The following is a 17,920-nucleotide window of genomic DNA, read 5'->3' as shown; positions in this document are numbered from 1 at the left end:
AATTATTTTACTACCTTTCACTATTATCCATATCTGCTGAATTTGTATGGTGGAGACAGGGTAGAATGGTGTATTGCTATGCATTTCTTTCCCACCCCCTTTTCAGTTGCATCATGTTTTAGTTTGAAATTGACCGGGTTGGGAATATTTACACCACAGAAACTAGCAAACACTACAAATCTGGGTCTTACCTGCCCTTCCCCTAGAATTCAGTTGTTTAACCTATAACAACTCACCACTTTTCCTACTACATATTCCCAAGGCATCCTGTCATTTATCAACCAAATTGGTACTTGTCAAATTACTTTTTTTTAAGATTTATTTTTTATTTATACAATAGCCGGGGTACAGGCCAGAGGTATGGGAGGGTGAGAGGATTCACTAGAGACAGAGTGGGGAACAGAACAGGCAGACTGACTGCAGTACACCGCTGAGGGGAGCAGCGGGAGAGTCAGGAGAGGTCTGCTGTGCCATGTGGGTTGCTCCCTGGCCTCCCAGGAAGCTGCAGATTGCTTCATAGTGCACTGCTTAACCCCTTGCGCCACCAGGGAAGCCCGAGAGTTTATAATTCTTTTGGGTACATATGATTCAGGTTACCTAACCTAGTCAACCTGTACACCTTGGTTAGAACTTTAGATGCAAAATTTTGACTGGCAAAACTGACTGAATTGACCTGGGAAGGGAACTGTATGATTCTCTTCCACAATAAACCTAGGATCCAAGAAAAAAAAAAAAAAAAAAGGCATGACATGCTAGATAAAAGTCTCCTAAAAGTAGTATCCCCAAACATTTCAAAAAAAAAAAAAAAAACAATTTGAACATAACTCAACAGTAGTAAAAGGAAAAAAGATAAAAACATAGGAGATTTTCATGATAAACTGGAAAATAGCTCTGACAATATTTAGGAGCATTAAAGTGGCCTTATTTTATCTCACTTCATCAAAGGAATTAAACCTTAAACCGGAAGCCTAATTCAAAAGTAGAAATTAGATGGAAAATAGCCCATGCGCCTGAAGTAAAACACCTGTCAGAACATTTTGAAAAGTAAAAATGAAACAGGGTACAAAATAAACACTGACCTTGCAGATCAAACAGCTAGGTGGCCCACTTCCCAAGAGACCATTTTTGACAAGAACTCTGTAGAAATTGTCAACAGAAGGAATAATGGAAAACAGAATTTCCCATTGTACAGAAGAAAACTCAGGACAAAGAAAATCCCTCAATTCTGATCAGTGAGGGTTCTCTGAAGAAAGAAAATGCTCCTGATAGCCTGACCTACCCTTAGGTAGGTATTCACGTTGAATCAATATAGATGCCAATTTTATCAACTCCTAATAGATACTGGCACTACTCTCACTACATTAAGCCCATCTTTGCTCAGCATCTTCCTTATAGTAAGCACACACATGTGTGATAAGTCTTTTGAATAACCCAGAGAGTACAAAAAAAAATTAACCCCTCTCTTAAAATCAAATTGGTCAGAAAACTTTAAAAAGACAGATGAGGTTATATTTAGGGCTTGTGGCACCTGTCAGTAACACAATCCTGGAAAAATTATAAAAGTGTGACCTGGCCTGGAACCAAAGTCTGCTAAGCCTTTTGAACAACTTCAGATGGATTTTTTTAAATGTTTTAGTTATTATATGTGTGTTTGCAAGATGAGTTGCAGCATTTCCTCGTTAAAAAATTATAGCCCTTATAGTTATTAAAAGTTACTGCTTCATTCTGTCTTTTTAATCTAGGGTATAGCAATTTCATCACAAGTGACCAAAGCACACATTTATGGGAACTATAATAGAAGAACTTGGTAAAGCACTACCCCTTACTCCAAAACTACATTGTCCTTCTCACCCACAGTTTTCTGGAATGATCGAAATAGCCAGTGGCATGCTTAAAATTAAATCAATAAAACTCTCAGAGATCCTTGGCCAATTTTTTGACCCTCCCTTGGTCAAAGGTCATCCTACTCCCCCTAGCCTTTCTGGTCTTACAGTCTCTTCCCTTTGGCACACATTACTTTTCACAATATGAGTTGGTAGTGAAAAGCCTATGCATTTAGGATTTCACCTTCAATAATAGACTGTGTCCTACTGCACACAGATATGGCAAAATATTACAAGGACCCATATACTATACCCAGTCCTATCACCAAGGTCATTAGGTGATTATTTCCACAACTTTTTTTTTTTTTTTTTTTTGCATAGAACTGTAGAGTAGGCCAGAGGTGCAGGGGGTGAGAGCATTCACCAGAGACAGAATAGAACAGGTGGATTTACTGAAATACACTGGTAAGGGGAAGGCAAGACAAGAGAGGTCTGTTGTGCCATATGTGGGTTAGCTCCCTGGCTGAGGATCAAGCTCAGGCTGCAGTGATGATAGCACTGAGACTTAACCCTAGGCCAACAGGGAGCTCCCCTCAATACTTCTTTTTTTTTTAAAGATTTATTTATTTACTTATTTATTTATACAAACACTGGGTACAGTCAGAAGCGCAGGAGGGTGAGAGAATTCACCAGAGCCAGAGCGGGGAACAGAACAGGTAGAAGGACTGAAGTACACTGCTGAGGGGAGCAGCAGGCCGCAAGAGAGGTCTGTGCGCCATGTGGGGCCCTCGCCGGTGGCCAGGGGTCGAACCGGTGCTGCAGAGGCTGCGGGCAGCTTCGCAGCCCAGCTCTCAACTGCTGCGCCACCAGGGGAGGCCCTCAATACTTCTTTATGATCCTTGACAAGGAGATTTTATCTATTGGAAGAGATATCACAGATTTTTTTTAAAATCTCATTAGAAGGGACCTTATTGTATTTGTTAATTACAATTACAACAGTGTAACTATAGATGTAATAAGTAGGATCAGCTGAAGAAGCAATATAGAATTCAATAAAAGTGGAAGACTAATCTAATAAAAGAACTCAAGCTGAAAATTTCTCAAAGGTCTAGAAGTAGTTAAGCAGTAAAGCAGTTGACGGCCCACCCAAAATGTTTACAACAAGCAGATGAGCTCAAATGGTAGATAGCTCTTTCCCAAAATGTTGGACCAGGAAACATGCCTTATTCCTGTTTTGTTTTTGTCTGTTAACTTGTAATTATTCTTCTTGTTGTTTTATATAGATCCCTGGCTTTGTCCCTTTTCATCCTCTTTGACGTAATTATAAGGTCAGAACGTATTTATTCCAGTGCCATTCTTAGGTTATCCCAAATAGCAGTCACCTCCTTCAGTCTTATTGATTACTTGATATGTCAACCATGATAAAAATCTCTGAACAATTCTAATATCATTAAACAAGACCATAGAGAATTATAGCCAATTATGTTCTACTTGCAATTACATGAACAAATGACCTTAACAAATCAACCTCTGGCTTGCTAGGGTCACTCTCTCCCTGAAATAGAATTGATTATTATAATCTATTGATCAGAACCTGAGTATTTTTTAATTTGAATTCAACAGCATTAGTGGGGCAACAGGCCAAATACTAGCCAGCTAGAGAAGACTAATTGAAATCCAGATATGTACCCAGCTATGTAAGGTTTTCCTTCCAGCCTTGTATCAAGAACAACTCCTTTTTTTCCCTTTATCTCCATATATGGGTACACATATTTAAAAAAAAACCATATAAAGAAACTACAATAATGTGTTGAGAGGATTAAATATAGAGAGAATTAAAGTACATAATTAGCATTTAAGTAGGGAGGAATTAATAGAGCAAAGTGAGTTAAAGTGTTCTGAGGACTTTGTAATCAGAGTAGCCCATGGATCTTACTATAAGGCAGAATCTTGGGTCTCTCCCCAAACATGGAATCAGAATTTCTATTTTAATATTGTCCTTTGTGACGTGCCGCGGACCATCCGGACGTACCAGTGAGGATCCTATCCCTGACTGTTTAAAAGAGGGTATTTTAAGGGAATCACATTCACACTCACACACAAGAAGGGAGATAGCTTACCCAACACAATCTCTTCGTTACTCACCTCTTCTTTGGGTGGAAGACTCAATGAAATGAAATGAAATGTTGGGGCCCCACGTTTGGGCGCCACCTGCCCGGACCAGCACAGCAGTAGACGATGAGGCCACCTCAGGGTTGAGAGAAGCGTGCAGGGTGGTCAGGGCATCGGTGAAAGAAATGACAAACAGACACACTTCAAGAGTGAAAATCTGAGTGTAATTTTCTTTGAGTTTGTGACCAATATATATATGTTTTCCAAAAGCACAGGGACAATGAATATCAATGAAATCAGCTTGCTCATGGGCTCAGTCTATCACCATCAGGGAGGTGATCTACATAACAAGCAATGACTTTTATAGAAGAAAGAAGGAAGTTTAGAAAGACAATAAGGGATTAAAGTTTGTAGTTCTAGAAAGATGGGATAAGATTTTTAGCATTCTTGTAGTGGTTCCTGGTGGTCCTTAACTTTTGATAAGCTTCTGTCTTTTCAGGGAACTTGGGCTGTACTTCCTCTGCTTCAGGGTGTTATGCTGTTCTCCCCCTGCTGGTTGCCCAGCCGGACCTAGGGACCATTAGCCCTAAAGCTCACTGCAGGGGGAGGTGCAGCAGTGACGCATAAGTACTTTAAAGTTTGGGAAATGCTGTTCCAAAAGTGCATTGTTTCAAAAAGCTCAGAGTACCAACTGATACTAGATTTTTGCAAATCTGTAGTTTATTTTGCTATCTCTAGGGTAACAAATGATGGATTAGTTAAGAAAAAGTATATATTTTTTTTCATTTTTTTAAATTGCAACCCCCCCATTTTGACCCCAATCCCTCCCCTCCCGCCACCAACCCCCCCAAAAGTGTCTCTGGTTCATAGTTTTTTGTTGATTTTGATTTTCACTTTCTTATAGTTATTCATTTTCCTGGTCCCTTATTTAAGTTTTCTAGATTCCTGCTATGAGTGAGACCATCCGGTATTAAGAAAAAGTATATTTTAGTCTAACATAGGGGAAAGTAGAATAATAAAAACTAATCCGTTCAAAATAAGGCAGGAAAGAGGGAAAATGAAATAAAATGGGCAGGAAACATAGAAATCACATTAAAAATAAGTGAGCTAAATACTCCTTTTACAAGATAATGATTTACTGGGAACACATTTAAAATAAAAGGCTATTGGAAGGTTGAAAGTAGAATGCGAAAAGTTGTAACACTGAAATACTAATAAAAAGAAAAATGACATAGACTGTTAATATTAAACAAAATAGACATTAAAACAAATCACATTAGTAAACATAAAGAGGAATACTTAATAATAATAAAAGATTCAATTCAACAGAAAAGATATAATAATTCTAAATTTATATACCTCTGATAACTTAGTTTCAAAATATGTAGTCAAAACTGACAAAGGGGAAAATAGACAAATTTACAGTTATACTGTGATATAATAAAATTCCTTTGAGGAACTGATTGAATAAGTTAACGTAAAAAATTAATAAAGATGTAAAAGTACTCTGTTTAGTAAATTTAACTTAATGTACACTCACAGAGGCCTGCACTCAACAACAGCAGCGCACACATTCTTTTCAAACTCACACGGAACATTTAGAATTGATGATATCCTTGATCATAAAATAAGTCAGAATAAATTTCAAAACAATGAAATCATTCAGAGTACACCTTTTAACACAATGCAACTAAGCTAAGAATCAATAACGAAAACAAGGTTTAACTGGAAATTAATCACTATTCTAAGTATTCCATACAGCAAAGAAAATATTACAATAGAAATTAGGAAGTTTTTTGAATTGAATGACAATACCACATATGAAGACTTATGGGAGGGGGCCTTATGGTGGCGCAAGCATTAGCACTATGAAGAGATCCGCAGCCACTGCAGCATGAGTTGGATCCCCGGCCAGGGAGCTGACCCACATGGTGCAGCAGACCTCTCCTGACTTGCCTGCTGCTCCCCTCAGTAGCGTATTTCAGTCAATCTGCCTGTTCTGCTCCCCACTCTGTCTCTGGTGAATCTTCTCAGACCGCCCCCATACCTCTGACCTGTACCCCAGTTCTTGCATGCATAAATAAATCAATCTTAAAAAAAGACTCATGCAGGGCCTCCCTGGTGGTGCAAGGGGTTAAGCACCGCACTATGAAGAATCTGAAGCCTCTGCAGCATGAGTTCAATTCCCGGCCGGCCAGGGAGCAACCCACATGGCAAAACAGACCTCTCCCGTCTCGCCGACTGCTCCCCCCAGCTTGTGTTTCAGTCAGTCTGCCTGTTCTCTTTCCCACTCTGTCTCTGGTTAATCTTCTCATCCCCGTGTCTCTGGCCTGTACCCCAGCTCTTATATGCATAAATAAATAAATCTTTAAAAAAAAAAAAAAGACTCATGGGAAGCTGCTAAAACTGTGCCTCAGGGGGAGCGTATGACTTTAAAAGCATATAACAGAAAAGAATAAAGGCTAGACAATTTGAGCTAAGATTTTGTCTCAAGAGTTAGTAAAAGAACAGAAAAGAAACCCAAAGGAAATAGATGGGAAAAAATAATAAAGACCAGAAATTGGGGAAACAGGTAAGAGAGGATTAGCAAAAACAATAGTGATTTCTATGGGGGCAAAGAAAAGGGTGGGAAGAGCACTCCAGGTCCAGAGGCCAGGAAAATTCTAAGTGGCAGAGGGCATGGGGGTGGGGGTGGTGGGAGGAAGATATACAACAAGTGACCAAGAGAAGAGAGTAGTCTGGGGTTCTCAAGGGTACTTTGGGGTGGGGGGTGCTGTATACTCTGAAAAAATCCACAGCCTCCACCTTTCTATGAAATACTTAGTAAAACAACTTTCTCTTAATAGTCCATTAGGTGATAGAGTTTATTTTGAATTTATCTATTATGGGGTTGGGTCTGTTTTGGGTTTGCCTTGAAGCTCCAAATCCTACTGTAAGAATGGGTACGACGTGATATAAAGACAATTCTAAAGTATCTGGTCCCCTCGATCCACATTAAGAGCTAACTCTGAGTCTGTGTGTCAGACACTGTTCTGAGACCTTTACCTGCAGGAGCTAATTCCACCCTTCTAGCAACTCTAGTAAGTAGGGTATCGTTACCCCCTTTATAACTGAAGAAGCTAAGCCTCAGAGAAGTCAGGTGAGGTGGCACCATTCCTCAAAGGCAATAGCATGTTGTCCTTGCCGTCTTACATGATCTCCCCCCTCCTGTTTGGATGTCTGACGCCCACTTTCCCTTCCGTGTATATGTGAGACGTTCTCCTTAATTATCTTATTCAAACCACGAACCTAGTTTGAAGTAAATAAATTAAATTCATGTTAAATTCTATGATCATATATAGAATTTTTATGAGTTAATTGTGTAATGTCTGGATTGAAAGCTTCTGGAAGACAGGAATACTATTTATATACCTATTTTTCCTAGCACTTAGCACAGGGCCTGGAATGTCACAATCATTCACAAGCTTTTTTTTTTTTAAAGATTTATTTATTTATTTATACAAGCACTGGGTGTAGTCAGAAGCGCGGGAGGGTGAGAGAATTCACCAGAGCCAGAGCGGGAAGCAGAACAGGCAGACTGACGAAGTACAAAGTACACTGCTGAGGGGAGCAGCGGGCGCAGCAGGAGAGGTCTGCACGCCATGTGGGACCCTCGCCAGCGGCCGGGGATCGAACAGGTGCTGCAGAGGCTGCGGACAGCTTTGCAGCTCAGTGCTCAACTGCTGCGCCACCGGGGAGGCCCTCATTCACAAGCATTTTTAAAAGAATAAATAAGTTGAGTTCTAAAGATTGCTTGTCATTTGGTGGTGGTTGAATAAACACAGATGTGGACAGAGGAAATACCCCATGTGATGAGGGTGTTTCATATTGAGGAGATATTTTCCAATGGCAGGTGTAAATAGATGAATAATGAACAGGACACTTTTCCATTCCACTCACATATGTTCTATAATGTTTGGGGTAGGGGAAATGACAGTCTCTTAAGAGGCATCACAGGATCTGGCTGTCGTCAACCTCATTAATGAGGCCTCTTAAGCAATTTGAGGCAAAATAACTTCCATACCAGTGCCAAGCTTCAAAGAGCAGTTGGAAGGAGGAAGTGAGGGAGTAGTAGAATCAGTAACTAGATTGCTCAGAGAAGTCTCCTGTGATTAGAAAAAAAAAATGTAGTAATTACACTTTGCAGAGACTCAGAATTCAGCAAGCATGATGTCGCATTCATCTGTCTATTTCTTTTTTTTTTTTTAAAGATTTATTTATTTATTTATACAAGCACTGGGTACAGTCAGAAGCGCGGGAGGGTGAGAGAATTCACCAGAGCCAGAACGGGGAGCAGAGCAGGCAGAAGGACCAAAGTACACTGCTGAGGGGAGCAGCGGGCGGCAGGAGAGGTCTGCGCGCCATGTGGGACCCTCCTCCGGTGGCCGGGGAGCAGCCAGGGATAGAACCGGTGCTGCAGAGGCTTCGCAACCCAGCGCTCAACCACTGTGCCACCGGGGAGGCCCTCATCTGTCTATTTCTAATGGTAAGAGATGAAATAAAAATAAATATGAATGGATGTAGCAGAAGGTAATTTAAGACCTTCCCTGGGATGAGTAAAGAAATTCTCTCTCCAGAGGGAGAGGTAGATAAAGTGTCCTCCAGCACAAAAACTGCAGAGATTGTTATAATTCCCTGTAAAAGTAGGAGCAAGAGAAAAGCCGCAGAAGACGTGTCAGGAGTTTGTGAACAGTCTCAGAGCCTGGGCCTGGGTGACGCTTGAAAGAGATCAAGGAAGCACTCTGCTGGCCTTTGACTTACAGTGATGGCGAGTGGAGGAGCTCTGATGAAGGGAAGTGGTCAAGGGGTGGTGGGGAGGGTGGGCTCTGGAATCAGGCAGGTGGAACGCAGAGCCTGCCTCCTTTCCTTCCTCCAGTGTAAGTTTGTGCAACTCCAGACTCTCTAGGCCCCAGCTTCTCCCCTGTGAAAGGGACACGATAGCTTAGAGGAAGACAATGATGGATGTGAAGCACATGACACAGAGCAAACACTCAGCAAATTGATACCATAATTTCTGCTCTTACAGCTACTCAAGACCATGGTTGTAAGTCAGTCATGGGAGTAAGTCACTTGCCTTGGATATGAAGAGCGTAGATTGGTTCACTCAGCCTCCTCAACTTGGGCCTCACCAGAATCTAGATAACTACAAACTGCATTCTCCAGACTCCCTCTCAAGTAACACTCTAGAAACAAATTAGGTCTGGTCAATTGGATGTACTTGCCTAGACTTGGAAGATGGAGGGTATTTCCTGCTTCTTTTCACTGTACATTGTCATTAACAAGCAACACAGTGGAGACATGAGGGTTTTTTTGCCTTTTGGAGTTCATTCTCCAACCTCCTGGCTGTTTGGAGGCAGTGTGGCTTCCTGGTATCATAAGCACAGTCTCACCAGTGGATTCCTGCACCCAGTAACCCTACCAATGGCCTCAGAGGTGGTAGCTCCCCTAGTGGGTCAGTTCTGCAGTATTTTGGGGTCATCTCTGGAAGCCCAAGTCATCTCTGGAAATTCGAAGTTCTAGAACCCCTATCAGTGATATCATCAATACCTCAAGCCCCCTCTAGAGTCACTGTGTTTCCTGCAGCAATGCAGGACTGAATCACTAGATGCTTGCATTTCTTCTCTTCACAGTCTCAATTATACATCACACTTTTTACAAGTGGTTAAAAAAAGTTTAAAACATCATTCACTTCACCTGGTAATATTACTTTTCCTGAGTTATTCACATCTGCAGAAAGCCCAATCAATCACCCCATCTTTATATAACTAAGCCTAAGCTGGTGACAGTTGCCCAGACTGCAACTAAGATCCTGGAAAGGGAATAACCAGAGTGGGAAGAATCAGAATAGAGCAGACTCCAAACTCTCAAGCCAAAAAAGTGAAGCTCAGTCAATACTGATGTTCTTATAGATTATCTAAAAATGGAGAGGCTGAGAGAAAAGAAATTCTCCAGTATTGCCCCCAGAGAGATGGAGCTCTGATGACTCAATATGAGTCTTCCATTCAATTTGGCAGATTCAGCTTTTTAATCAGGAATGACTCACCATACCTCTTTGGTGACTGCATTGCTTAAAAAATAGTCACCCTCTAAAATGGACTCAGATCCTACTTGGAAAGAGTCAGGAAAGAAACATATTGTGCCACCTTCTCATCTTAGCTTAGCTTCCCTTTTGATAAAAGATCATGCTGATCATCTGATAGCTATGCTACTGTGGTTATCATTTCTCTAGCTCCTGGGACGCTACTAAGTTAGCATTCTAGGCTGGTTATCATTTCTCTAGTTCCCTGGATGCTACTAAGTTAGCATTCTAGACTTTATTTTTGACCTTTTGTGAGTCTGAAATCATTTTATCAACGGCTCGGTTCTTCAGAGCCTGACAATGATTCTACAGAGAACTGAGAGGAGTTTGTGAATCTATACACCTGAGTCAAAACCGTAGCTCACTGCTGAGAAGCATGTCAGCCACGGAGACCTTCTTCTACCCCCAAAGCCTGACCTGTATTCCCAAGTGGATGAACACATTCCCCTTGGCCAATTCTTCATTATTTGCAGGTGGCTTCTTCAATACCATTTATTGGTATTTAATCAGGAGACAAGTTGGAAAAGCCACGGTCTTGACTTCAAGAGTTAGAGCTTCAGATCCTGACTCTGGCTTCCTGGCTCTGTGATCTTCGACATTTCATTTCTCTGTGTTGCACTTCCCTAATCTATAAAAAGGAGCCAATAAGAATACCTGCTTTGTATGGGATGAAAGATATGCAAGGAAAATACACTCAATAAATTGTAGCACTCAATAAAATTTGTGTAGCCACATTGTTGTACTCATCCTTATTTCACACACCTACTTTTTTTTTTTGCTTGCTCCAAAACCAGACGCCGCCCCTCAGCCTTTTTTTCCTAAGGAGACCTCCATTTTTAGAAGTAAGAAGAGAAAGTTCTTTTGATTAGACAACTTTCCTCAACCACTATGTAGGCAGATAGGGTCATGTGACTGAATTCTAGCCAATGGAACATAAATGAAAGTGATGTGTGCTATTTCCTAATCAAAGCTTGAAGAAGTATTTTTGCTTCTTCCATTCTCTCTGTCCCCTTCCATTAGAGAGATGCAGCTGCAGCTATGTCATGCCTCTAGAGGGTGGCTGTATTAGTCTAGGTTCTCCAGAGAAACAGAACTAATAGGATGTATAGAGAGAAAGATATTTGCTATCGGGAATTGGCTCACATGATTATGCAAGCTATAAAGTCTGAAATTTGCAGTTGGCAAGCTGGAGACCCAGGAGAACCTATGGTATAATCCATTCTGAGTCCAAATATCTAAGAACCAGAAGCGCCAGTGGTGTAAGTCCCAGTCCCAGACCCAGTTCAGTGACAGAAGACTGGTGGTTCAGCTCAAAGTCACTCAGGCAGAGCGAAAATTCTTACTCAGCCTTTTGTTTAGGCTTTCAAGGGATAGGATGAGGTCCACTTTGAGGACAGCAATCTGCTATACTCTGTCTACTGATTAAAATGTTAATCTCATTCTGGAACATTCTCAGAGGTACACCCGGAAATAATGTCCTACCTGTAGCCCAGTCCAGTTGATTTAAAATATTGATATAAAAAATATCCCTCAAAGTGGCAGAATCACAACATGACAGGAGTCCAGGTAACATGATGGCCAATCAGGAGAAATGCTTGCCAGACAGAGCATCTTCCCTGGACTCTTCTGTGGATGAAAAATAAACTATTATGTTGGAGTCATTATCCAGACACTTCGGCTATCACACAGAATAGACATTGCTGAGAAACCACTCATTTAGCAAAATTGTGCATTCAAAATAATGCTTTTAGGAATATTAGGATTATAGTCAAACCACTAAAAATTTATATAACTTTGTAACGAGAGCAGTAACAAAAACAGTAATGGGCACCTTGAGAGACAACTTGGACTATCCAGGCAGGAAGCTCAGCACGGTTAGAGGTTGCCTCAAGGCTATTAAAATGCTATTAAAAAATAATTGTGGGAAATTATAGAGACAGAGAACAGATTAGTTTTTGCTAGGGATGAGGGAGGGTGGTGGAAGGGGCTGGGCCTGGCTGTGGAGAATAGCACCAGGGAGTCTCGGTTAATGGAACAGTTCTGTTGCTTAGTTGTGAAAGTAGCTACACTAATCAACTTGTGATAGAACTGCATGAGTGTACACACACATACACACTCACACGCACACACAGCATGTAAAAATCTGGTAAAATCTGAATGAACTCTGTAAATTGTACCAATGACCCACATCAGTTTTCTGGTTTTGATATTGTGCTATAGTTGTGCAAGATGTCACCACTGAAAGCAGAATATCTGAATAGACACTTCTTCATAGAAGACATCCAGAGGACAACAGGCACTTGAATGAAGGCTCATGTCACTTGTTAGCAGAAAAATACAAATCCCAACCACAACAAGACAGCATCTCACACCAGGAGGATGGCCCATATAAAAAAGGCCAGCTACAACAAGTGTTGGTGAGGGTGTGGAGCAAAAGGAGCCCTCATACACTGTTGGTGGGATGTGGACGTTCTACCCCCTATGGTAAAGAGCAGGAAGATTTCTCAAAATATTAAAAATAGATCTACCATATGATCCAGCAACTCCACTCATAAGGTCTTATTCAAAGCATATAAAAAAACACTAAAATTTGAGAAGATCTCTGCACTGCTAAGCTGTATAGCACTATTCCCAATAGCCAAGCTATGGAAACAACTTACCCAACTTGCCCAACAGCAGATGACTGGATAGCGAAGCCAGGGTGTACATGCACAATGGAATCCACTCAGCTGTAAGAGGAAGATGGTGCAATTGTATGGGGAATATAACCAAAATGAAAATGCATACATTGTGCAAAGATGAAAAATGATGTAAGAATTATATAAAATAAAATATTAAAAAAAGAAGTAATAGATGAACTACTTCCTCTTCAAAAAAAAAAAAAGAGGAAGATGGAATCTTGCCATTCGCGGCAATATGGATGGAACTGGAGGAGTTTATGCTAACAGAAATAAATCAGAAGAAGAAAGACAAATCCAGATGAGTTTCTGTAGAATATAAAGAAACAAAGCAAAGGAACAACAAAACCAAACAAACCCTTGGAGACTGACTGCAGAGCTGAGGTGGTAGGGTGGGAAGGAAGAGTATGGAAGAAAGGACAGAGGCTGGTTTGGTGAGCTGTGGTGGAGGTTGTTAGTGCTCGGTAGTGGGTGAGGATCGCAGCACGCATTTGAGAGACGTGATAAGCACTCCCAAAACATATGCAATGTTTTAAGCCATCACTACCTCAATTAAAAATAAAAAATGTTGTGGCGCAAGGGGTTGAATATCGCACTATGAGGCAGTCCACAGCCTCTGCAGCACGAGTTCGATCCCCGGCCAGCCAGGGAGCAACCCACATGGCGCAGCAGACCTCTCCTGACTCGCTGGCTGCTCCCCTCAGCAGTGTACTTCAGTCAGTCTGCCTGTTCTGTTCCCCGCTCTGTCTCTGGTGAATCCTCTCACCCCCTGCATATCTGGCCTGTACCCCAGCTCTTGTATGCATAAATAAATAAATCTTTTTTAAAAAAATGTTACCATTGAGAAACTGGGTGTTGAGTATATATGGAAACTCCAGTACATTGTTTTTTGATTTACTACAAATTCATAATTATTTCAAAGTCAAAAGTTCTTACAAAATGGGCACAAATGATGGGTGTAGTTATAGAAATAAGGCAGATGGCAATGAGCCCAGGGCCCACTGCCCTGCATCTAGACGCCAGAGGGAGAAACGCCCTGTCCTAAGCAGGGCTGGGAGCATAGCTGTCTGGGAAGGAAGCCCCAGCTGCTGCTCTTAGTTTTGTTTCTTAACAAACACCTGAAAGAGTTCTTGACTGTGTCGCAGCCAAGGGCCGGGCCCTACCTGTGGAAGGTTATAATTCTGTTCCAGCTGTCCTAGCAACTCTTCTCACAAGGTATGTTAATATTTTCTATTTGATTTACTTCTGTTTTTGTCCAGGCTCTCATTAGCCTTTTACAAAGTTATACTTGATTGCAAGCGGGATGCTTTCAAAACATGAACCGCAACAGATTTAAGGGACAGAATTTTCTGGAAAGTTTTAAATGCTGTGGAGAACCCACCCTTTGTGTTGTTTAGGGGTATTTCTGCAGTTTGCTGATGTCCCTGTGCATAAAGGAATACAAAAGGCTCAACCAACAGAGCTGGTGACTGTGACAGCTCTCCACTCGGAGGGCTCAAGCATCAGTGCTTCAGAATCACCAGGGGCTTCTGTTTAAAATGCAGGTTGCCTGGTTTCCCATTCCCAGAGTTCCTGAAAGGATGGTCTGGAACTGAGGTCCAGGAATATGCATACAGCAAGCCCCCAGACCTCGGCACTGCCTGTCTGAGCATCACTTCTTGAAAAGCACAGGCTTAAATCCTCAACCAGGAGGAGTCTGGCACACTAGCTTTTAAATATTTAGTTGAGTTCCTGCTGAAATAGTGAGCTGTGCAAGAGATGAGTAGAGGCAATGCTTCAAAGACATGCTGAGCAAACTGAAAAGCAAGTTAAAGCACCGTGACATTGCTTCCCAAAGCCAGGGATTGACAGCAGCTGACAGTCATGCTGGTACCAGTGTCACCTTTGAATACAAAGAACATTGGGTATTTCGACTTATTTCAGCAGGGATAAAATGTTAGGGAGGAAAATATTCCCTTAACTAGTTTCCTCCTCTGAAAGTTATCAGTGTAGAATAGTAATGCCTTATATTCATGCATCAGCTTTCCAATCGCAACTTATTTGAAGCCATCACAAGAGAGATCTTTTAAATCATCTGCCCTTAGGCAAATGGTCCATCTCTTAAAATTCCTTGAATGCTGAAAAAGATACTTTTGAAAAACACATCCCAAGTCCTTTACGGCTTAGAAACAGTTCCTTCTCAGGATGTTAGATGTCCAGTTGAAGTAAAAGCGAATATAAATGAAGTCAGAAAGCTGGTTAACAGATGCTTAAGATATCAAGGAAAAAATCTATGCCCATGTGACACTGTGTTGCATTTGAATTAATAAATTTACCAAATACTATTATGAGCACTCATTTAAGAACACTCTGCCTGGTCCATTCTTAGAATTTGGGTTTAGGATATTCTTGGTTTCTCAAGGACAAAGACCAAAGTTCATTGGTTTTGTATATTCCACATTTAGTACATTATGCACTGTATAAAAGATGTTCAGTAATGTTGAAAGGATGTACATTCTCCTTCATAATGCACTAAGCAGGGGAACCCACAGGGTGGGAGTGAGGGGTAGTAAGGAAAAGCATCACCTCACTTCTTCCTCGTTTTACTCTGAAACCTATAGTACTAGTAATTTGTTCAAAACCAAAGAGTTATCTGAGCTAGATGACATGGTGATGGAACTTCTGTAGGCCAGAGGGAGCAGTAGGAAATCAGAGCCAACAAAGACTCTTCCACCTGAAAAGCTGGAGGTCTTCTGCAAATAAAAACAAGTTCCAAGGCAGGCTGCTCTAACTAAGCACTTGGATCAGCTATAATTTAAGGTAAATGAAAACAGTACCAATTGCACCAGATCCTTGATTTGAATTAGTCCATTGAATCTACACAATTATCCTATGAAATAGAAATTACTATCTATGAGGAACTGCATTTGTGCTTGCTCATTATTGCATCCCCCACCATCATCACCTCTTGATGCCCAAATAATAGTGTTTCAGCTTCCTTTCCCATTTAGACTTGACAGAATGGCTCCACCAAAGAAAGGTGGGGAGAAGAAGGGACATTCTGCCTTCAATGAGGCTATGACCAAAGAATACAATATCGACATTCACCAGCACATCTACGGGGTGGGGTTCAGGAAGCACGCCCCTTGATGACTCCAAGGGATCTGGAAATTTGCCCTGATGGAAATGAGCATCCAGATGTGCACGGACCCCAGGCTCAAAGCTGTCTGGGCCAAAGGAATAAGGAACATCAGTTCAAGTCTCACTTTTGTCACTAAGAAGCTTCCTGATCTAGGGCAAGTTACTTGTTCCTCTAAATCTCAGTTTGCTCATCTATAAAATGCCACTCATAATAATCATTTTATAGGGTAGCTTTGAGAATAAAATAAGATTACATAAAACACAGCATCTAGCACATTCTATATGTTCAAAACTACTGGTTATTATTGATTAAGGAGAAACAGGAGTTCACAAGCTTTTTCTGTAAACTAAAATCAACAGTTAAAGGGGTACCTCTCTCCCTGATCTCAACCAAGGGGCTCAAGCCAAAGAGCTAAGACACAGCTGGACTGGTCCTGTGAAGAAGATGCAATAACAACAAAAAATGTTGTCTCTTGGCACATCAGTAACTTCAAAGAAAGACAGACTGAAAGGAGTACTGTTAAAACTCCCAGTTCCCAGAAGATAAAACTCTAAATAGATAGGGTACATTTAAAAACCCTCCTGGTTTTCTTCAATGCATAGACAACATCAAATAGATACATTAACTGGACACCTGCCCAGACTTTTTCTGTAAAAGTCCTTGAAAATGTGAAGTGTTTTCCTTGCAGACTGTATGAAATTCTCATTGTGAGACTCAAGAAGTTGGGCAACTTTCCCAGAGCTATCCAGAGGCGGTTCCGGGTCCTGAGTCTTGATTCTTTAATAAACTCACTTAATTTTTGCTTGCCTCAATTTATTAAAGCCAACAAGGGTCAGATGGAGATATTTTTGACAGTGAGAGCTATGCAGCATCTGTCCTAACTACACATCTCTCTAATGTCATGGACACCCAGCCATAAGTATGTAAGTGACTGATTAATAATGGGAGCCGCGCTACTCATGTCCTCTAACAAAAGTCCGGGCATGGGGCAGATTTCTGAAAAATCAGGAATCTCGTTAGCTGACTCCAAGATTCTCCTCATTTGTTTATGGCTAGTTTCTACCATTGCTAAAAATATGCATTTAAAAGTAAAACTGCAAATACTGATCAATCACTGAATAACCAATTTGATGGCAAATGGCACTGCATAATACAATTATTACATTTTTTATAAAATTAGTCTTTCTCTGCCAAAAGGCAGTCAACATTTGGCCTTACATTAACAAGTGAAAAAACTTCTGGGAACAAAAGGCTGTAAACATCCCTTGGCCAAGTCTTTAATATGGAGATGTGGTCCTTTGAGGCAAGAGCTAATTGGAGAAGGAAATTCCATTACTTTAAAGATAGCAGTTGGGTGGCAGACGTGATCCATTTTCCAAGTGTAAGAAAATTCCTGATGAGCCAGGAGGCGCCATAGCTGACTCCTGCTAAATTCTTCCTGTTTGTTTAGGGCTGATTCCCCTGGAGGTGACAATTGGTATGGTAGCTGTTAGAGTATGCATTCAAGAATAAGTCAATAGCAATCTTATGACTGGTCCGAGCTAATAACCATGGCAGCACAAATAATGCACTTGGAAATAGCCAATGTTACAACTGTTATGTCACATGTTAACCATTCTGAGAATCAAAAGCTGTAACCATCTCCAACCCTGCCCCTGATGAAATATTTGTAATTCCCTAAAACAACAATCAACAATCTTACAGACAAAAAGGAATTTTCCCTTGATCTTAAAGTTAGATACAAAAACTAGGCTGACTAGATAAGTAGGGGAGTAGTAGGTAGAAAACCCTTTTGTTAAATTAGGAGAATTCCCCCCTTAATAGAGAGCTGGGGGCTGGGGAAGAGTCAGTGCAGCCTGCCTGGCATTAACGTCCTCCAGGCCCTTAGTTCTTTAAATATCAAATCAATATTAAAACAATATAGATGATGATTTCTAAATAAAAGCCTTCTGTTTTTTACTTTAATCAATTAGTTATATGTTGGTCTAAACTTTGTAGGTTAGTTAGAAAAAATTCCTTTGTCTCCCTTCCCCCAGTTAACTTCCTGCCCTTTGTTTCCCTCAGCCCA

Source organism: Talpa europaea, assembly GCF_964194135.1.
Source record: "Talpa europaea genome assembly, chromosome: 5".
In the NCBI taxonomy this organism is placed as follows: domain Eukaryota; kingdom Metazoa; phylum Chordata; class Mammalia; order Eulipotyphla; family Talpidae; genus Talpa; species Talpa europaea.
Note: the sequence above shows the minus strand (reverse complement) of the source record.